Here is a 23,069-nt window from a genome sequence, read left to right as displayed (position 1 = left end):
CACTCATGACCTATGGATGGGGGCATAGCCACGGTAGCCAAAGTAAATGGCCTGCCAAGCATGATAGGTTGCTAATTACTCAGGAACCACACCTGTGGAATAACACTTGTTTAGGCCCAAAAACAACAAGTTAACCATTAATGATGAGATTCCACCGGGGTCGGGAGTCACGGTCCTCATTGGGGGTGGCCCAGCAGTGGTCAAGCACCAGCGCTATCTTGGGGTCAGAGGACCTGGTCAGCTCCACCTCAAAGTGCAGAGGCTGTCTCAGGTACCTCACCACTGGATAGTCCTCCTCCTGGTGGAACGTGTTATACGAGGCGTCTGGAACACAGAATGAGACAACCGGTGGGCACAAAACAGCGAGGTACCATCTCAACTTGTCCATTAAGAAAAACACGTTTATCATATCCTGTTGTGCCCCGATTAACCCCCCCCACACCAGAGGTTTCTGACAAATTTCCAAATCAGCTCCTCACCGTTACTCCATAGCCACACCTGTAGATCTCAGAACGCAAGAGTAATATATCATAAGGCTTACATTTTTGGGAATGGTTTTGTAAAGGACACCTTCCAAGATTCTATATTCCAGATCATCAGGAGTGATTAGAATTTAGAGGCCAAGTTGAAATTCTGAATTTGTGCACGCTTACCCTGAGCGAGTCTCATTCTGACCATTAGTCGACCAGTCCGTCTCAGCAAAAGGCTCGTTGTCACGCGGCCTGGTGAGGAAGACCAATGTGCGAGTGATGTTGACCACATAGTAGCAGGAAACCTTTAACCTAAAAAGAGGGATGTAGGGTAAACTTCAAGCAGTGGAGTGGACACTGGTAGTAGAGGCACATTTTCCCTGTATACAAAGTATTGAGCAATTGGTGAAGAATTTAAAAAACCTAATAGCTACAATTGTGATGCGTAATGCACTTACTGATATTCCTCCTCTGAAGACGTCGTGCCATTCAGCTTCACCTCAAGTTCATCTGGCAAGGAGATTTCGTTCTCATACAGCATGACATTGTTGATAAACTATGTAGTAGAGGGGAATTGACTTATTACAGCCTGCAGAAGCAAACAGTCCGTAAATACACAGTACCCATCACCTCAGGGTAATAGTCATTTTACCTTCCTGGTGGTGCCACAGGAGTTGACAGTGAAGTGGAAGTAGGCGAAGCGATCGTCGCTGTAGGTGGGACCACAGGCGGGGTCGCTCAGGGTCAGCTGACCGGGGTTCAGACTGGGAGCAGACTCCACCTTGACCGCCAGCGCAGTCATCGTTCCGTTAGAGAAACACTCTTGGGGGTGGGGGAGCAAAAGACAGGTTCTGTATTTGTTACACATCATTGAGCACAGTAGAACCAATGGAATAGCACCAAAAGTGCAAACCATGCCCATCTGGCACTACTATTAGACTCACAGTATTTGCAAGGAACCCAGGTTTGGTAACGGTAGTATCCTTAAAGGCTTCCTTATAATTACGACTCAGGAGACTTACGTACGGTTTAGTATTTAATTTTAACATTATCTTATGCACCTGGCTTAAACTACCTGAAGCTTTCTTAATCATAGTTAAATAGGCAGACATAGGAAATAGCTACGGATAGCGGGAAGCAAACCCCCGTCTTGAGTCAATACTGCCATCTATTGGTAAACAAATATACCAGGTTACTACAGTAACCATGTCAAACGACTATTTATCGGAAGTAATTGTTTGAGAACCAACCAGTCAGCGTTTTGAGGAAGCTGCAAGCCAGGGAAAAGTATTTGATGGTCATGTTGTTGTAAGGATTCAACAGAGCCACATCCAGTCTGCTCCTGACAGAGGACGGGTGAACCGACTGGGAACCAATGGGAGAGTTCATTAGTCCAATATTGTATGCATGTATACAGGGTAAGGAAAGCGAGGCTAGCTGCTGCAATTTAGGTTAACATGTTTTGGGAGAGCATCGTACCTCAAACACTGCGTCCGGCGAAGAGAAGGGCAACGTGATGGTGAAGTCTGCGTCGCCCTCTGTCAAATACTGTTGCGCAAGCTCATGGTTAAGCAGCCGCTTGCCAACCAAGACCACGAAAAAGGGATCTTGGTTCCTGTAGTCCACAGTGATGTGAAAGTTCTCCTGATCACAGTTGCCAGTGACGGAGGGTGGCACTACAAGGACAAACCGGGTTGTGTTCATTAAGCACAAAAAAACAGGAAGGTACTACTTGAACTTGTCCAAGGAGAAAACCTTGTTTTCAGAATAAACACGATCCTGGCAAACCAGGAACAGGACACTGGGTCCAAATACTCTAAAGCTTAACATTTTCTTTGTAGAGAGACCGCATAGGAAAAACCTACAGTATGGCTAGTTGGGCTTTCACTGCAATCATTAACGAGAGGAAGCCATTCAACAGTAGTTTGGCCTAGTCCAGAGACATACCAATGTCCAGCAGTACAGCGTCCACAACGGCAGAGTGAGAGAAAGGAGCGTACTCTGGAAAGACGACCAGGCCGTAGATCAGCTGAAGAGTGAAGGTTGTGACACCTTGTTCCGCCCTTCTCTGTAGTGAAGTTAAAAGCATTGGTCAATTGATAGCATTATTGTTGTAACAGAACTCTATTCAATATCAAGTGACAACTAAGTACATATGGGGACTATTAAAACAAACTATATACTTGAAGTAATGTTGCCCTCATTCCTCTAAATCAAGCACTATTGGCAAGTGAATGCATACAACTGCCAAAATAATGGAAACACTTGAGTAAATGAGGGATACAAAGTACACTTGAGCCATTATTTATATTTTGTTGGTGGCCCACTTATTAGGGCATGTACAAATCACTGCGTGTGGCTTTGCATTTAACAGAAACACACCTCCTTAAAGACCACCGGGTCTGAGAAGGGCACCTCCATCCTGAAGCTCTTCAAGGTGTTGTCCAGGGATCTCTGCTCCTGAACATTGAAGCCTCTGGCGTTGCACTCTGCAACAGTTAGCACCATGGTTGGAAAGGTGATGTTCAGCAGCTCCACATCAAGGTTGAAGGTCCCCAACTCAAGCACAAACACTGCCTGCTCAGGAACTGTGTCTAAGGGCGTGTCTGTTCATTGGCAAACAAAGGAAAACATTTTGAAATGCGCTACATAGAAGTCGAAAATGGACATTTGTTATTGCCTCCCCGTTTCAGTACATTTTCTTCTGTTTTGTGCCTAATGAACAACCCAGGCATCCCAAATTACCATAGGCACTATTTAACTAAACCAGACTCACAGTTGCGAACTTGTGGAGGCCTGGCCATCGGAGGTGTTGTGATAGGGAAGAGGACTTTGTAGCGTGTGTCCTCGTGTGCGACCTCCTCGATCCACAGCAACTCAAGCATGGGCTCAATGGTGTAAGTGACAAAGTACTGGTCATCCTGAATATGGCTCTGTAAAGGGAGACGAGTGATGCAGTCAGGCTGTAATACACAAGTGGAGTGCAAAAACAGCTAAATGTTCCTTACAAGCCAGAATGTTACTCTACCGGTTATCTGTGTGGTTTGTCCTTCAGCCGCTCGTAATTTAAGACAATATCTGTTTACCCGACTTTAGAGAGCTGGTAGGCATATGGTTGTCAACTTAGCATTTCCAAAGCAACCGCCACACAAAGTAAACACAATATGTAAACAGTAGCCGAGTGTAACCGAACATTGCTTGCATTCAGTTGAGTGGCAAAGCTACCGGCTCCCTAAAAAGTCAGGTACATAATACTTTAGTGTGGATATTTGGTCTCAAATTTCAAGCGGCTGAAGGACAAACCGCAAAGACAAGCGTTAAAGTATGTTTAAGTGTCATTTTATGCAATATTCACACGATTTTGCAATCCAATGTGTCAGGCTGTATACACACACCAATCCATTGTATATTAGCCTGATTAAGCAGACAATTGCTCACTAAGAAACATTTTACATAAGCAACATTTCTAGGAGTTTACCCATGAGATGGCAAAGGGTTACTACAAAGCACTGTCAACTGTTGCAGTAAGAAGGGCTCTACAAATAAGATTTGATTTAGAAATTAAACAGGAACATTTTACTCATCCAACACTGACCTTGAAATAGCCGCCAACCGCCCCCACCGGAATTTCAACAATAATATGAGCCTCTGTGACTAAAACCGAGTAGTTTCTGGCAGCCATTTCCTCAGTGTCCAGCCTCTTAGCGTCAATTCCCATGTACACCTCCAACATGGTGAAGGCATCAGAGGAGAAAAGTGGGTCTATGTGCTTGGGCATGTACCAGGTGATCACTTCTGGAGTAAAGGCCACTGCCCCTGCAGTGAAACAAGAAACCAAGTACACATCATAACAGAACATTTTGCAACTGAAAACAAATCAAAGTCTTGTCTGGAGCCAATTAAGAACTGGGTTCATAGGATCTTAATTTGCCAAGTTAGTCCATTATTTCACACTCAACCTGGTGTTGGACAAACAGCCGTGGCATCTACTCGAGTAACCAGCCACTTCTGCTCAAAGAAGGTTGAGGCTGAGAGCACCCGCATCGGAACCCCAGCTACCTGTTCAGGGGGCAACCACACCAGGGCCGTGTTCAGTAGGGCACACCGTATTAACAATATGTTGCAGAGTTCAGGTAGGGCCACCGTTTCCAAATTTTTGCTCTACTGAACATGACCCAGTTCATGGAGGAAGTGGAGAAAGTCAGCTTACATTCTGGAGGTATGTCTCCTCTGCATTATGAGGGCTTCTTAACACCAGCCGTGTGGGAGTGTTGGCTATTGCATAGCCCTTTCTTTGGACCTCATCCACACTCATGACCTTCTTGCTAGGACTAAAGACGACTGCTGTCATTTTGTATCCTGCAGCAACAGCCTGTCTCAGGAAATGGAAACAGGAATTAAACAAATTGTCAACAAATGCACATAATTTAGCGCCATCCTGTAGTGAAATTACAGAAACATGGCTACCTCAGCTCCTCTCCGGAAGTTGCCGCTCCTTGCTTTCGGACCTCCAGTGGGCTGTTCAGGGACGGTTTGGATGTATGGAAGAGTCCTTCTGACAGAAACCTAGAGAAGAAAGGCCATTTTTCCCTATGCATTTTCTCCCTCCCATACAATATGAAATCAAGGGCCAGTTCTCAATCTGTCCACTCGCCTCCTTAAATTAAGGAGTATTGAATTGAGAGAGAGTCAAGACCCTCTACGTTGTGTCACAGAAGCAGAAGAAATGAAACACTGGACAGTTGTAGCTCTAGACAGATCATTTATACAGGCAGTACAACAAGCTCGACTGTAAACATGTCCTTTGGGGCATGCTCTGCTCACTTGCCTCCATGTAGTTGCGGTCGCACAGAATCTCTCGGGAGGTCCAGGGGGTGTAGCTACAGGTTTTGCCCACTCTATACACAGGGTCTTCATTCATGTGGTTTCCTGGCAGCCTGAACTGCATGACCAAGCTGAACATCTTATCATCCTAAAATGAAGGGGGAAGGAAAAAAATAATTAAAGCCTTTCATTATATAGCAGAAAATAAATAATTCAGTTGACCTTCATGCAAGTTATAGACTGTGGCAAAATTGCCTATATGAATACAGCTGCCACTATTGAAGCCACACTACAGGAGAAGAGCTCAGTAGTACACATCACTGCAGTCTGTATCAGAAAGTTGTCTGGCCCTCTGAAAGCCCTCCATAAACTTCTGCTGTACCTTACGTTATCGTTAACTTAGAGGTAAGAGATAGCAGACCCAGGGGTGGTAAAACTGCTTAAATGTTTCTGGCACCGTACTTCTAATAACCTCCATGCTCTAAAATTGTATAAATTAGCAACTCAGGCTTATTGAGGACCTTTTTACTGAAGAATGCATTTGTTTTCAATGATTACATTTTTCATCTAGTGATGCACATATTGACTGGTATCTTTGTGTATACAGGGCTCATCTGTTTAAGAGCCTGGTCTCAGCATGACTCCATGTCAAAGGTTAAATAAAATGACGTTGCTACATTATGGGTTACAAATGCAGTGACACTGAAAGGCAAACAATACAGTGCTTAGGGTTACCATGTTTTGGGAAAAGCAGTTTTGAAGAGAAGCAAAAAACATGGCATTCCCCAGGGGGTCAAATTTAAAGCTGAATCCACACTGAGTAGCAAGGCCAGGCGTCAGGTTTATGATTTGTGTGTCATCTGGAAGGGATGGAGATGGTGTGAACACAATAGTTGACAAACAATATCAATTCATGAATTATGAAAGGAGAATCGTAAGAGACAAACTCACTGAAGACAGCATCAACCTCTTTAAAAAGAGGAGCGACACTCAAACGAATAACGTTACCAAGGCATTCAGCGTTGAGGTCATCTGGAATGGGAAAGGTTAGTTAAAAAACAGAAAAATATATATTGTCAAACACTTAGTGCTTGAACTTGTAGGGTGAAAAATGCATACTTATAGGTTTCTGTTGTGCTTGTATGCCCACAGCTGCCAACAGGCAAAACAACCTGTAAGGCATTTGACAAATTATTATGATTGATTAAAAGGAGGAACACAACTCAAATGTTTGCGTCACATAAGACTCTTCTAGGCCTGCTACTACTTACCCTGAACTAAGGAAAGGAACCATTGTAGAACAGAATTGTTTTGATAAAATACACAGCTACAGAATCTAATATTTGACCCAAGGTGTGCAGCCTACAGCCCAGGGGTATTCAACTTTTACCCTATGACAAAGGCTTCCCACACTCAGTCACCTGAACCCCAAAGGGCTGCACATTTTCTTTTTATTCCCCTAGCCCTACAAAGCTGATTCAAATAATCAACTAATCATCAAGCTTTGTTAATGTGAATCAGCTGTGTAGTGTTAGGACAAAAACCAAAATGCACACCAAGTTTGGGAAACGCTCCCCTGCCCTACGAGCCTGCTGGTTTTCTGTTCTAACTGATAATGACTTGCACCCACCTGGTGTCCCAGGTCTAGATCAGTCCCCGATGACAGGAGAACAATGAAGAAATGCAGTGGAACTGGCTTTGAGACCCAGAGGTGAGTTTGAGGGCTATAGCTGTTCCTGCTCCTCACATTTCACTGTTTGCCACTGGCGTAATTGAATGAGGGGTTATGCTGGATGTAACCGGTGTGAAATGGCTAGCTAGTTTGGGGGTAGTGCACTGATAGCGTTTCAATCGGTGACGTCACTCGCTCTGAGACCTTGAAGTAGTTGTTCCCCTTACTCTGCAAGGGCCGCGGCTTTTGTGGAGCGATGGGTAACTGTTGTATATGTGTGCAAAGGGTCACTGGTTCGGGACAGAAGTAAAACTGTTACACGGGCACCATTTAATTTGTCATCGATCGCTAGACCAGATGTTTTTTTCTTTTTCCCCCTACCTTTTCATTATGCAGACATAAGCAGAGTTGACACCATCGAGGTGTGGATGTTTACTTTCGACACTAGTTATTTTTCTCCAGTTTCGTCCGACGAACAGACTGTAGTGGTAAAATAAAACGGGATAGATTTATTTTTATGAAGTCCTAAGCATCACTCCAGTCAAAACAATCTCTGCGAACGTTCGATTCCAATATATGTAGTTCTGTCTATGGAATACATACAAAAATGTTGTTAAAAAAATAGATATGTATAAAATATACTTGTCTGTACAGGTAAATGTAGGAAATCCAAAATGCACAAAAATATGTTTTTGTAATGTCTAAAATAAAATATATGTGTATAATATGCACTTGTCTGTAAAGAAATGCAGAAGCAATAAGCATTGTAAATGATGATAGAACACATCAAATTAACGTGAACATGAGGACACAAAGGAGAGATTTAATTAAAAGATCATCTTTTAATACTTTTTTATGCTGAAGATTTTTAAAGCTGAAAAAATCTATGTATGGCAAATCCACTCTGGGCAAATGGCCTCTTGAACAAAAATAAAAAATAGTTAACATCCTTGCTATTTCAGCCACTTGCTATGTTAAAGAAAAATCTCAGTTAATGATGAATGGATACAATTTGGAAGGATTTTCCAGAGTCATACCTCAGTAGGGTAGAGTGTCAGGTGGCACAACCATTGGTGCCATGAGGTCAAAGTGTGAAGGAGGGAGCAAGCCAGAGAGCTGCCTAGGAAGGAGTCCAGGCCCATGGCTTGGAGGCTTTGAGTTGGTCCCATCATTGTAATGCATTGTAGGGTATATGCTGCCCCATAGAACTGCTGGTAGTGGGAAAGGTGTTAGCAGGAGACCACCAGGGACATCTATGATCGGCTGACAGTCTTGGTTAAACCACATGTATTCTAAAGCAATATTCACCTGCTTTCATAGAGTAAGGATTCACTCCTTCGGGGACACTGCCAGTGTTCCCCTGATATCCATATGTCCCCATCGGTGGAGGTGGTGGTACACACTTGTTCTGTAAAAAACATCAACACATTTTCCAAATTGTTAGTAATATTATCACAGTTAAAATACAATGGTTGTTCACTGTTTTTAATTTCATTGAATTTAAGTGTGTACCTCAGCCTTGGGCTCAGTTTTGTTAACCCATCTGTGCAGAGTTGGATCCCGGACAATCTGAGGATGAAGATATTAGCTATGTGAAGCAAGCCACAATAGTTTTTTTTTAAATCCACTCAATTGTCTCTACATAGAATATAGTGTTAATAACCAGTTCCTTACAGATCTGTCTTAGTCCTCAGGTAGATGAACCTCCTTCTTATTAACTCTTCCACTACCAAAGACCCAGCTGAGCCAGCCTCCACTGTTATTGTGAACAGCAGGGGTCTCGGGCTCAGCCACCGGCCGGCTGCCAGTCTGGCACTGAGGGTTGGCCTCGGAGTGTTCCGGCTTGGTGATGGACATCATAGCAGGATGCTCAACATATCTAAGTCGGACATCTGTAATAAGTGGGAGAAGTCAGGCCACTCTGCTCATGTCACCATACAGAACAATTACTAGCTGACAGGTAGAAACGTCTCGCTCTGATACTCTGTTACAACCCAATCTTAACCTACACGCAGTCACAGGGATAACTGGGAGGTTACTCCAGGACTCTGCGATCACATTGTTTTGGTTGCAAAATCAACAATTCCCTGCATATTATGCGAGGGCTTACAAATTTGACCAATCACCAAACAATTTCTGCATAAAATAGTCACATCATCACAATATTATCGCATAGAACTGACCCATTACCAAAGTACAAAAAGAGGGCTCGCAATTTCAACCAATCACCGCACATTTACTGCATAATATGGTTCAATCAAGCCACACGTCAACACAGTTTTTTCCCTTGTCAGCGCATTTTGGCAACACATTGGACAAAACAAATGCATATTGCTATGCAAAATGTCATAATTGTTGCTGCAAAATCTAGCAAATTTATCCGCAAATATCCAAAAAATCCATGCGAAATCCTGGAGAGATTCACTGGAGTATGAAAATGTATACACTCACTACTGTAAGTCGCTCTGAATAAGAGCATCTGCTAAATGACTAAAATGTCAAAGTAAAATGGAGCTAAACCTGTTTTATGTAGAAAATGCATGAAAGTATTACAGATATACACACTCACATGAGCCATACATTTAACCTATCACAGCTAATTCTCACGCTATCACAATGGTAATTTCTTTACTAATTAGGTAAGTTTAAGTGACCTCTTGGAATAGAAATCCACAGGTGGAGTACACGCTCCACCATCCCATTTACACAGTGGTGCTACCATGGGGATGATGGGAGGTGGTTGTGGATGATTGTGTCCATTCTTCACAGGGACACTGGTTGTGAGGAAGATCTCCTCCCTCTCTGCAGGGACACTAGCCTTTGGGACGATCCACTCCCTGTGCGCAGGGATGATGGCCTTCAGGAGGATCAACTCCCTCTGTGCAGGGATGAGGCCTGATGCTCTGAGGATCTTCTCCTTTCGCACAGTGACAGTAGTTGTTGGAAGAATCCCCTCCATCTGTGCAGGGACACTGGCTGTTTGGAGGATACCCTCCCTCTGTGATGGGATGAGGCCTGATGCTCGGAGGATCTCCTCCCTCTGCGCAGTGATGCTAGGTGCTGAGAGAATCCCCTCCCTCTCAGCAGAGACACTTGCCTTTGGGACAATCCCCTCCCTGTGCGCAGGGACGCTAGCCATTGGGACGATTCCCTTCCTCTGCGCAGTGACACTGGCCTTCAGGAGGATCAACTTCTTTTGTGCAGGGATGAGGCCTGATGCTCTGAGGATCTTCTTCTTCTGCGCAGTGATAGAAGATGCTGGAAGAATACCCTTCCCTCTGTGACGGGATGAGGCCTGATGCTTGGAAGATCTCCTCTCTCTGTGCAATGATGCTAGCTGCTGAGAGAATCCCCTCCCTCTGTGCAGGGACACTGGCTGTTTGGAGGATACCCTCCCTCTGTGACGAGATGATTGTTAAATCTTCTTCTCAGTGTAGATGAAGGGGAGGAGACAGGTTAAAGATTGATTTTTAGACAATTGAGACATGGATTGTGTATGTGTGTCATTCAGAGGGTGAATGGGCAAGACCAAAGATTTAAGTCCCTTTGAACAGAGTATGGTAGTAGGTGCCAGGCGCACCGGTTTGTGTCAAGAACTGCCATGCTGTTGGGTTTTTCACGCTCAACAGTTTTCCCTGAGTATCAACAATGGTCCACCACCAAGGGGGAGGGCAACTCAATAGGAAGGTGTTCTTAATGTTTTGTTCACTCAGTGTAGATCAATCCCTAGCATATACTTTCATTTGTATGTTTACTGATTCTGTAAATACACAAATTATATTAATGTTATCTACAATATATTATAATACTGTAAGCCTCCCTGCTGCAGGGGCATTTCCACCTACAATTTTGAGCTGATTTTCTTCACCTTAGCAATATTTTGTATCTTTGTTAATTTTCACATTTATTGTGTTTGGAATGACACTGTTACTGCAGGAGATGATGCTATCATAAAGTATTTGATGTAAGTATGTCGGATAATTACCCATAATGCTCACTGACATTGAGCATTATGGGTAATTATCCTACAGTTATCCTACATAAATTACCCATTACCCATAATGGGAGAATTATCCTGCATTCACATGCCATCGGAAACTTGGAACCTCAGAGTTAAAATGAATGTAAGTTATCAGTGTAGAGCGTCCTACTGGTTGATTCTGATACTTCACAAGTGGGTAACTTGAAATCATCATTCCATAACGAGTTCGCGAGTCAGAAATGTCAGAATTTCCTAGTTCTGACTTGAAGCGCCTTCTATGATGTAGGGCAGGTCAGTAACCAAATTATTTTACTGTGCCCAGTCGCACACAGACTTTTATGGTCACACAAGTTGCCACCGGTGGATTCAAAATGAGTAGCCTAACAATTATTTACATGGCCCCAGGTACATTTGAAACCAAATGATTTTTCTGTGAGAAATCAATAATAGATGCACACATAGGATAACAGTCAGCAATTGACAGTGAGCAATGAGCAAGATAAGCATAGACGGGAAGTTGACAATAGCTTATTATTAGTGTAAATAAATTGTATTTCTATGGTTGCAGTCCTCAAAGATTGCATTGAATTGAATTAATCAGATCCAATGATTTACTGCCTGTAGGGTGGGGTACCGCTAGTCATCATTATTATAATCACCATCTCAATCATTATCACCATACCATCATAGACTTATTCTTCTGTATCTGAGACTCATCTGACACTACCTTAGACATGGCAGTCTGCAACTCAATACACTACCCCTGCATGGTGTTCAGCGTCCCCTGCATGTGGTTAATCAAATGCTTAACATCGTTCAGCAGGATCTGAATCTCAAGCCTGCAAGAAATCAGGCGGTTCAACATACTGAGATGACGAGAGGCTTCAGACCATGCCCATTGGACCATCTTTAGGATTCTTTCTCACTTAACACCAATCTTATTAGGAATGTAACTTTGTGCAGAAGATGTTACTATAGTGTTATTTAGAAGGAAAAAAGTGTACTTTGTCAGGCGCCAAAAGGATGACGGGATGTCTCCCTGCTACAGTGAGCTCTGATGGCAGGTCTTGCTCACTGTTGGAGGAACGGGAGCCAAATCAGAGGAAACATATCTATGGTTGTTCAGCAATGAAACATTCATGGCATAATATAGATTGTCCTTCCATGTGAAAAGAATAACAGCTGGGGTTTACTTGCTCACTTTTAGATAATGTAATACAATCTTTAAACCCATCAGAAGTGTAGCGCGTACCTCCATGAAAATATTGGTCCATGTTAATTATGGCTGCATTGTCCCAATGTTGACCACTAGTTCCAACTTGTGATGAGAAGGTCTTGATGAAACAAGCAGGTATACATTTTGTTAGACATTTCAGAGATAGCATTAACAATTGTACATGGGCCTCCCGGGTGGCGCAGTGGTCTAGGGCACTGCATCGCAGTGTCTCTGGGTTCGCGCCCAGGCTCTGTCGCAGCCGGCCGCGACCGGGAGGTCCGTGGGGCGACGCACAATTGGGCTAGCATCGTCCGGGTTAGGGTGGGTTTGGCCGGTAGGGATATCCTTGTCTCATCGCGCTCCAGCGACTCCTGTGGCGGGCCGGGCGCAGTGCGCGCTAGCCAAGGGGGACAGGTACACGGTGTTTCCTCCGACACATTGGTGCGGCTGGCTTCCGGGTTGGAGGCGCGCTGTGTTAAAGAAGCAGTGCGGCTAGGTTGGGTTGTGCTTCGGAGGACGCATGGCTTTCGACCTTCGTCTCTCCCGAGCCCGTACGGGAGTTGTAGCGATGAGACAAGATAGTAATTACTAGCGATTGGATACCACGAAAATTGGGGAGAAAAGGGGGTAAAAAAAAATATAAAATAAAATAATAATAATAAAAATAAAAAAAAGTGGTGTGTGTACTCACATGAAAGGCATCCATGATTCTAGATTAAGCCAATCATCAATCGTGATTACCATCCTATGGGTCAGCAATGGAATGATTGCTACACAGCTTTCAGAAGACTTTATGTCTTGGGCCTGGATAAATCATTGAAATACAAGTAATATTGTGAATTTGTGATGCATAATTGCCATTATAATTTGGAATATTCCATCAAAGTTATGACAGTCAAAACAAGTCAATCTTACAATTAATCACTTGAATTGAGTAACTTGAGTTGACGGAAGTAGCAACTTTTCAACTTGACCTAGACACTGATTTGTGCAATGCCTAATGCATGTTATTGGCCATTGGACTGCTCAGTCAAAACAACAAACTTTTACGATTAATCACTTGACTGGAGTAACTTGAGTTCGGAACTAAAAGATTAAAAGTAGGCTATAGCTTGACGCATATCCTTACCTTGGACAAGCGTATCCAAAAGGCCTATCCAGTCGTGCTTGAAGATACCTTTAGGCAGATAAAAGCGCGGTACGGGTTGAGACACGCTCGGTATTGTGAATCTGTAACACTGATATAAAAGCACGTTTTCATTTATAATTTACACTGTAGAATGACCTGCAAGCCAATCAGAATCTAGTTTTAAACAATACCGTGGGTTCCATGGAACGTCACAAACATATTAGGCAACTTGCGTCGCATATTACAGTCACTGAACATGGGTTTAATAGCTATATTGGCTATATGTACAGTATATGCTCATCGTATTGAATTGAGATTACATTTACTGCACCACTGTAATTATGTAGCCTAATCCTACGAGGATCATATGTCAAATGTCAGAATCATGGCACATGAAAACATAATTAAATTGACTGCAGATTTTAAAATTCCATGTGACACAATATCCATGTAACTTCAATTAAATTACGTTGAACCAACGTGGAATAAACATTGAATTGATGCATGTGCCCAGTGGGAAGTGATCAATTCGAAATGATTGAATACATACAGTATTACAAAGAAAGATATACAAAAATTGCTTCGAAAAGCTTGAAAAACTGAAATTTCCCTGGGCCACCCAAACGTAAAATGTATGTACGGATTACTGTACATCGTTTTGGATGAAAGCGTCTGCTTTCAAATCTCTGACACGCACATATGTACAATCTCGCGATGTTTATTTCTGGCACTTTTACCTTTGCGGGATTTTGTGAAGTAAATGATGCGCAGAAGAGCGCCATGAAATCAGTGACATGGTCAAGATTGCGACATGAGAGGGTGTAACATTTCTAGTAGAGGAACAATTTGGGGGTTTTCTCACAAAGTTTATAGTTTTAGACTGCAGTTGCAATTTATTAGTTTTTTCTCACAAAAAATGATATCTAACTATATAATGAATCATTTTGTAATTAATCAAACCATTGACATATATTTTTGACTATTTCCAACGAACAAGCTAGCTATCGAAAAGTGTCAGCGTGTGTAGTTAATTAGCCTGTTAACGTCTTCATAGCTAGTAGCGTGTAATCAGGACATGACCAAACTGTTGCTGAGATAATGGATGTTGAAACTTCCAAGGAGAAAAGAGGCATTGTTGAAACTCACTCATATGCTTCCGGTGTAAAAAAGGGGGGTGAATGCGATTCATACCCGAATACCCCAACCAAGGAGCAGCTTCCATTAAGAAGCTGAGAAGTGAACCATCAATGAGCCAGCTACAGGAAGGACATCGTTCGCATCCTCACGGCTAAAATCAAAGAGAGCGCAGATGACGACATGAATTTGGTGTAAAAGAAAACAATAAATATCGTTATTAACCTTAAGAAATCGATTGATTTCAGTGCTGACGAAGTAAAAACTCTGCAGTAGCAGAACGCAACATTGAACATTCAGGTTGCAAAGCAGGCGAATAAACTCACTGAAATGGAGTCAAAGGTAAACGAGAATGACCGGTATAGTCGGAGATGGAGTCTTCGAATTTATGGAATAGCAGAAAAATCTGACGAGAACATCAAAGCAAGAGTGAAGGACATTTGCAGGGCAATAGTCCCGGAGGAGGAGCGAAATGTTGTTGCAGGTTCTCTGGATGTAGTGCACCGCCTGGGTAGGCTGAGAGATGGGGAAAACAACCAGCCACCACGACCAGTGATCATGAGATTCATCTCCCGGACAGCGAGGGATATGACATGGAAAAGTGCAAAGAAAAATGACCTGAGGTTCAAGGAGGATCTGACAGCATTTGACAAAGAAGCTCTGAATCGTCTGGCTGATAATTGAGAGAGCAAGGAAGGAAGTGCATACTTTGCGGGAGCTCAGGCTTTTGTTATTGGAAGGGAAATTCACGCTGACGCCTAGTTTGTTGACTGCTGGACTTGTCAAGTGAGTTGTGCAGGACTGAGTTTTATTTGCTAATTTGATAAAACGAGATATTTCTTGAGGAAAGAGCATTGTTTGTGTGAGCCAAACATTCAAGAAACTCATGCCTGTTCTGTTGCACAGATACTGCGTTTTGGAAGTGTCAATGGTGATGATATGAATGATATTTGGTTTTCATTTGGTACTAATTGGTCAGCAGGTGTCCCTATTTTAAAAGGCAACTTTAAGGCTCATATATTGAGTCATGAAGCAGATAATACAGGGAGATGGATTATACTATTGCTAGATGTCAACCATGTTCAATTCATTGTTGTAAATACTTATGCTTCCAATAACAAGTCAAGTAACTGTATTTTATTTAGAGACATTGAGAGGAAAATAAGTAAAATGATGTCAAAATTTCCATTGGCCAAAGTAATATGGGGTGGAGATTTTAATACAGTATTACATGATAATCTAGATAGATGGCCTTCTAAGCATAGCAATTCTGATTGTGAGATAAGGAATATATGTCTAAGGTTAGGTGTTCTAGATATTTGGAGACATAAGAACTCAGATAAGATTATGTTTACATGGAGTACCAAAGATACAATATACAATCCCGTATTGATTTCTGGCTGATATCTGAAGATATGGCTGACAAGGTTGATACAGTCTCGATTGAACCATTGATTTTAACAGACCACAACGGCATCTCAATAAAGATAAATATGCATGGTTTGTCAACCAAAAAAAGTTAAAGGTTACTGGAAAATGAACAAGACTTTACTAGAGAAGGAAGTATTTAAGAAGGAAGTAGCAGGAATTAATGATAAATACAGGAATTGTGCCTGTGTTATGAATACGTTTGTTAGTTACTGGGAGCTAATGACATTTTATTAAGGCTTTTGGCTATTTCAATGGGGAAAGAAATTGCTCGTGCCAAGAGAGAGAAAGAATATGACATCATAAAGGGAATAATGGATTAAACTAAAAAAAGGGAACTAACTAATCAGGAATTACTGGAGCTATCATCATTGCAAATGCAGTTAGACTGTATCTACGAGGAAAAGGCCCGGGGAGCGCTTGTAAGAACAAGATGAAAATGGATGGAAGAAGGAGAGAGAAATACAAAATATTTCTTTAATTTAGAAAAAAGGGCAGGCGAAAAGACTTCCTTCCATATGTCAATTAATGATTAAAAATACTCCCAATGAAAATCCAAAAGAAATCTCTCAGCATGTTGCCCAGTTTTTTTATCAGAGTCTGTATACATCAGCCCAGCCAACTTCCAACATGGATATTTTCTTAGACAATGTAGCAAACATTGCTAAGAAGAAAATGATTTCAGTGATGAGTTATCTGAAATTGAGATAAGACTGTATTAAAAGCCTTAAGGACAATAGGTCCCCTGGAAATTATGGTTTAATAAGCGAGATTTATAAATCATTCAACGATAAATTTATTCCTTTCATTCTTGCTATGCTTCCTTACAGCAAGGTGTAATTATTTTGATTCAATGAACATGGGTGGGGGAATATTTGTATTTGTGACGACCTAAAATGGGGACAGAAGCTCATCAGCACCCCATCTTATATGTCCAACCACCCTGAACGTCAGACTCTATTGAAGCACATACAGTGGTGTAAAGTACTTAAGTAAAAATACTTTAAAGTACTACTTAAGTAGTTTTTGGGGGTATCTGTACTTTACTATTTATAGTTTTGACAACTTTTACTTTACTACATTTCTAAGGAAAATAATGTACTTTTTACTACATACATTTTCCCTGACACCCAAAAGTAATCGTTACATTTTGAATGGCTAGCAGGACAGGAAAATTGTCGGTTGGATGTACAGCTAAATTCTCTAAAATGACGTTGGAAGCGACTTATGGTAGAGAAATGATCATTCAATTCTCTGGCAGCAGCTTTGGTGGACATTCCTGCAGTCCGCATACCAATTGACAATCCCTCAGAACTTCAGACGTCTGTGGCATTGCGTTGTGAAAAATATGCACATTTTAGTGGCCTTTTGTCCCCAGCAAAAAGTGCACCTGTGTAATGATCATGCTGTTTAATCAGTTTCTTGATATGGTGCACCTTTCAATGTGGATAGATTATCTTGGCAATGGAGAAATGCTCACAATTTTCTTTTTTTGGCGTTTGGAACATTTCCGGGATGTTTAATTTCAGCTCATGAAACATGGGACCAACCTTTTACATGTTGCGTTTTTTTGTTCAGTATAGTTTATTACAAATATAGCAGTATACAGTCCTCCAGATATCTGTTGACAAGGACATATATCACTGTGTATTTGTTACTCTGTACATACAAAAATTGCCAAACATTTTTTTGTTTGTTGCCATTTTCCATTGTTACTAACTTGTACTGGTTAAAAGTATGATTAAAGAAGAAGAAAAAACGTGTATGTTTTGCAAACCATGTTTAGTACATCTGAAAGAGACAATGACAAATTCATGGTTCAACAAGATATTATAGTCATCAAAAGGGTAGAATTTTAGCATTGATATACTTATGATACAGTACTTTACAGCTTTGATTGGTCACAGAATATATGACAAGAATGGGTGATGTAATTATCTGAATTACTGTAGATTTTAATAGTTTAGTTAATCAAAAGTGAAGTATGGTTATAGGTCCAATAGTTGTTGTTCATATACCTCTCTCAGACTCAAAATCAATATATTAGATACATACTATTTATCAGCATATTGACAGATTATTGCTATCAACTGCTGGTTGCAAGATATATTAACCTGTATGTATCTTTTGGAACAATGGCAATTAAGTTGATTAAGTAGAATAGATAGATGGGCTACCACTGGTGTCACAGGCATCACAGGTCTTGACCACCATGTTGCGATGCTTCTTTAGGATCACGTTGTTGTTGTCAGCGTAGAAGAGTACAGAGATGGGACTGAGCTTGGTGGGTGCGCAGCACGCTTTGGGAACCTCATCTGGCTTCAGAAGGTGAACCTGCCATTGAAAACGGTAAATCAGACTCATTCATACATGCACTTTCATATAGTCAATGATAATATCCTGTTATAGAAGAGATATGGGTTATTTAAGCAAAAGGCACAAGGAGGGGTGGTATATTGGCCATATACCACAAACATCAGAGGTGCCTTATTGCTATTAGAACACCTACTCATTCAAGGGTTTTTCTTTATTTTCTTTATTTAACCAGGAGGGGCTCATTGAGATTTAAAATCTTTTTTTCAAGAGCGTCCTGGCCAAGATAGGCAGCACCAAGTCATTACAAAAATTACAGACAAACAACATGAAAAACTACAAGTAATCTAGTAGAAACCATTGAATTCACAAGAGTATAACAAAAATCAAAAACAGCAAATTAAAAACATTGACAGGTCAGGGAATCAGTCTCAAGATCATTCATCAGTGATTTAAAAATACCAATCGGGACAAGTTCTTCCAGTTTAAAAGTATTTTGTAAGGCGTTCCAAGATGATGGCGCAGAGTACATAAAAGCTCTTTTACCAAATTCAGTTCGGACATTTGGAACAGTTGGCAGGATAAAGTCCAGCGAACGAAAATAGTACCCACCACATTTCTGAACAATAAAAATGCCCAAATAAAAAGGTAGTAAACCCAATATGGCTTTATAAAACAAAGTATACCAGTGACTGAGCCTACAAGTGACTAGAGAAGGCCAGCCAGCCCTGGTATACAAAGTACAGTGGTGCGTAAGGGTTTTGCAGTTTAAAATAAATCTCAAAGTACCATGGTAAAGGGTGTCAATTGATCTCAAACACTGAGCGGAAGCATTCATATATAAAATATCCCCATAGTCTAGTAAAGGCATAAATGTAGCTGATACTAGCCTCCTTCTGGCTTCAAAAGAAAAACAGGCCTTATTCCTAAAATAAAATCCCAATTTCAGCTTCAATTTTTTTGTAAGTTGTTGAATATGCAATTTAAAAGAGAGGCCGTCATCAATTAAAATTCCAAGATATTTATGAGGTTACAACCTCAATCTCCTTGCCCTGAAATGTATTAATAGGTGAAAGGTTCAGAGGTCTATTTCTTGCTTTAGAAAACACCATTCGTTTAGTTTTGTCAGTATTGAGGATAAGCTTCAATTGACACTGTGTGTATGTTGAACAGTATAAAAAGCCATTTGCAAGTTCTGGAAAGCTTTTGTAAGAGACGAGGCACAACAGTAAATAACAGTATCATCAGCATAAAAATGAAGTTGCGCATTTTGGACATTTTCGTCTAAATCATTTATATAAATAGTGAACAAGAGAGGACCAAGTACAGAGCCTTGGGGCACACCATTAAAGACAGACAATTTAACAGACTTAAGCCCATTAAATTGAGTGCACTGAGTTCTATCAGACAGATAGTTAGCAAACCATGCAACTGCATGCTCTGAAAGACCTACACTCGACAAGCTCTGCCTTAGTATAGCATGATAAACTGTATCAAAAGCCTTAGAGAGATCAATAAAAAGTGAGACACAGTGCTGTTTTTTGTCAAGGGCTTAAGTGATATCATTTAAAACCTTCATGGCTGCTGGTACATTGATAAAATAGAGTTAGTAAATTAAAACTCTTTTAGCTGTTCACTCACAAGGGTTTCAAGTATTTTCACCAGGTGACAGCTTTGAGATTGGCCTATAATTATTTAAAATAGTTTTTAAAAGTGGTAGTACAAATGCTGATTTCCAGAATTTCATTACATTCCAGGGTTAGATTGAACAGATATGTAAGTGGTTCAGCTATGAAATCAGCTGCCAGATTTAAAAAGCAGGGATCCAAAAGATCAGGACCTGCAGGCTTTCTCTGATCTAAGGATTTCAGGGCTTTATGTACCACCTGCACTGAGAATGGCTAAAAGTTTGACCAGCTCTCACTGGGTTGTACAGAGACAGAGGACACTGAATCAAACAGCCTACCAGATGATACAAAGTGCTCATTGAAACAATTCAGCATTTCAGTTTTGTCATATACAGCAAGAGAGTCCTTCAAAACACATGACGGTAATTCATTAACATTACTGTTACCAGACATAGACTTAATAGCCTTCCAAAACGTTCTAGGGTCATTCAGGTTATCAGTGGTAACAGACATAAAATATTCAGACTTGGCCTTCCCGAGAAGAAAATAACACTTGTTTCGTAACTGCCTAAAAATAGGGCAATCAGCATCAGAACATGATTTCCTTGCTTTAGCCCAGGCTAGATTACGGTCGTGAATAATACAAGACAGCTCAGAAGAAAACCATGGATTATCCCGCCCTTTAACCCTGAACCTGCGGAATGGGGCATGTTTGTTTACTATTTGGAAAAGATCATCATGAAAGAATATCCAGGCAGTTTCCACATCAGGGATAAGCTCAATCTTGCTCCAGTCAAAATAAAACAAATCATGAAAGAAAGCCTGCTCATTAAAACACTTCAAATTTCTCTTACGAATAAAACGTGGGTTTGTCTTAGGAACCTTAGTACACTGCTCAAAAAAATAAAGGGAACACTTAAACAACACAATGTAACTCCAAGTCAATCACACTTCTGTGAAATCAAACTGTCCACTTAGGAAGCAACACTGATTGACAATAAATTTCACATGCTGTTGTGCAAATGGAATAAACAAAAGGTGGAAATTATAGGCAATTAGCAAGACACCCCCCAAAACAGGAGTGATTCTGCAGGTGGTGACCACAGACCACTTCTCAGTTCCTATGCTTCCTGGCTGATGTTTTGGTCACTTTTGAATGCTGGCGGTGCTCTCACTCTAGTGGTAGCATGAGACGGAGTCTACAACCCACACAAGTGGCTCAGGTAGTGCAGTTCATCCAGGATGGCACATCAATGCGAACTGTGGCAAAAAGGTTTGCTGTGTCTGTCAGCGTAGTGTCCAGAGCATGCAGGCGCTACCAGGAGACAGACCAGTACATCAGGAGACGTGGAGGAGGCCGTAGGAGGGCAACAACCCAGCAGCAGGACCGCTACCTCCGCCTTTGTGCAAGGAGGTGCACAGCCAGCGCCCTGCAAAATGACCTCCAGCAGGCCACAAATGTGCATGTGTCTGCTCAAACGGTCAGAAACAGACTCCATGAGGTTGATATGAGGGCCCGACGTCCACAGGTGGGGGTTGTGCTTACAGCCCAACACCGTGCAGGACGTTTGGCATTTGCCAGAGAACACCAAGATTGGCAAATTCGCCACTGGCGCCCTGTGCTCTTCACAGATGAAAGCAGGTTCACACTGAGCATATGAGCACATGTGACAGAGTCTGGAGACGCCGTGGAGAACGTTCTGCTGCCTGCAACATCCTCCAGCATGACCGGTTTGGCGATGGGTCAGTCATGGTGTGGGGTGGCATTTCTTTGTGGGGCCGCACAGCCCTCCATGTGCTCGCCAGAGGTAGTCTGACTGCCATTAGGTATCGAGATGAGATCCACAGACCCCTTGTGAGACCATATGCTGACACATGCACATTTGTGGCCTGCTGGAGGTCATTTTGCAGGGCGCTGGCACTGCACCTCCTTGCACAAAGGCGGAGGTAGCGGTCCTGCTGCTGGGTTGTTGCCCTCCTACGTCCTCCTCCACGTCTCCTGATGTACTGGCCTGTCTCCTGGTAGCGCCTGCATGCTCTGGACACTACGCTGACAGACACAGCAAACCTTTTTGCCACAGTTCGCATTGATGTGCCATCCTGGATGAACTGCACTACCTGAGCCACTTGTGTGGGTTGTAGACTCCGTCTCATGCTACCACTAGAGTGAGAGCACCGCCAGCATTCAAAAGTGACCAAAACATCAGCCAGGAAGCATAGGAACTGAGAAGTGGTCTGTGGTCACCACCTGCAGAATCACTCCTGTTTTGGGGGGTGTCTTGCTAATTGCCTATAATTTCCACCTTTTGTCTATACCATTTCCACAACAGCATGTGAAATTTATTGTCAATCAGTTTTGCTTCCTAAGTAGACAGTTTGATTTCACAGAAGTGTGATTGACTTGGAGTTACATTGTGTTGTTTAAGTGTTCCCTTTATTTTTTTGAGCAGTGTATTTCTAACAGCAACAACAGCACAATGGTCACTTAAATCATTACAAAAACACCAATCGCAGAATATTTATGTGGAACATTTGTTAAATCTACCCTGATTGATTTGATATCATCTGAGCATTTAAGATTTAGGCGAGTGTGTGAGTTAATCAACTGGGTAAGATTCATAGAATTACAAAACATTGTTAAATCATCAGACACCAGCTTTAACCAACACCAGTTGAGATCACCAATCAAGATCATTTCACTGTAAAGAAGTTTAGACATAAGGTGCATCAAAGAAGAAAATGCTATTTTCTACATTGTTGAATACAACTATGAAATAACAAATGGAATCATGTAGTAACCAAAAAAGTGTGAAACATCAAAACATATATCATATATTTGAGATTCTTCAAATAGCCACCCTATACCTTGATGACAGCTTTGCACACTCTTGGCATTCTCTAAACCAACTTCACCTGGAATGCTTTTCCAACAGTCTTGAAGGAGTTCACACATATGCTGAGCACTTGTTGGCTGTTTTTCCTTTACACTGCGGTCCTACTCATCTCAAAACATCTCAATTTGGTTGAGGTCGGGGGATTGTGGAGGCCAGGTTATCTAATGCAGCACTCCGTCACTCTCCTTCTTGGTAAAATAGCCCTTACACCGCCTGGAGGTGTGTTGGGACATTGTCCTGATGAAAAACAAATGAATTATCCTGAGTGGCGCAGTGGTCTAAGGCAAGCTGTGCAGTTAGAGATCCTGGTTGGAGTCCAGACTCCGTCGCAGCCGGCCGCGACCGGGAGACCCATGGGGCGGCACATTCATCTACTGCA

General features: G+C 41.9%; 2 long non-coding RNA genes and 1 pseudogene across 2 annotated transcripts; all 3 read right to left on the bottom strand.

The window, feature by feature from the left end:
- Positions 1 to 103: 103 nt before the first annotated feature.
- LOC129849271 (uncharacterized) lies at positions 104 to 7,335 on the bottom strand (annotated as a pseudogene).
- A 119-nt stretch (positions 7,336 to 7,454) lies between these two features.
- LOC129849273 (uncharacterized) lies at positions 7,455 to 13,504 on the bottom strand. The gene is made up of 8 exons (XR_008758629.1): positions 13,294 to 13,504; positions 12,856 to 12,968; positions 12,201 to 12,282; positions 11,953 to 12,022; positions 8,641 to 8,858; positions 8,479 to 8,535; positions 8,275 to 8,374; positions 7,455 to 8,177 (listed from the first exon to the last, which is right to left on the bottom strand). It is a non-coding gene; the product is annotated as an uncharacterized LOC129849273 (long non-coding RNA).
- Positions 13,505 to 17,620: 4,116 nt separating this feature from the next.
- Positions 17,621 to 23,040, bottom strand: LOC129849276 (uncharacterized). Its single transcript, XR_008758631.1, has 2 exons — positions 22,662 to 23,040; positions 17,621 to 18,189 (listed from the first exon to the last, which is right to left on the bottom strand). It is a non-coding gene; the product is annotated as an uncharacterized LOC129849276 (long non-coding RNA).
- Between the last annotated feature and the right edge of the window lie 29 nt (positions 23,041 to 23,069).

Source organism: Salvelinus fontinalis, unplaced genomic scaffold (genome assembly GCF_029448725.1).
Source record: "Salvelinus fontinalis isolate EN_2023a unplaced genomic scaffold, ASM2944872v1 scaffold_1411, whole genome shotgun sequence".
Lineage (NCBI taxonomy): Eukaryota > Metazoa > Chordata > Actinopteri > Salmoniformes > Salmonidae > Salvelinus > Salvelinus fontinalis.
This window is presented reverse-complemented; position numbering and strand designations above follow the sequence as displayed.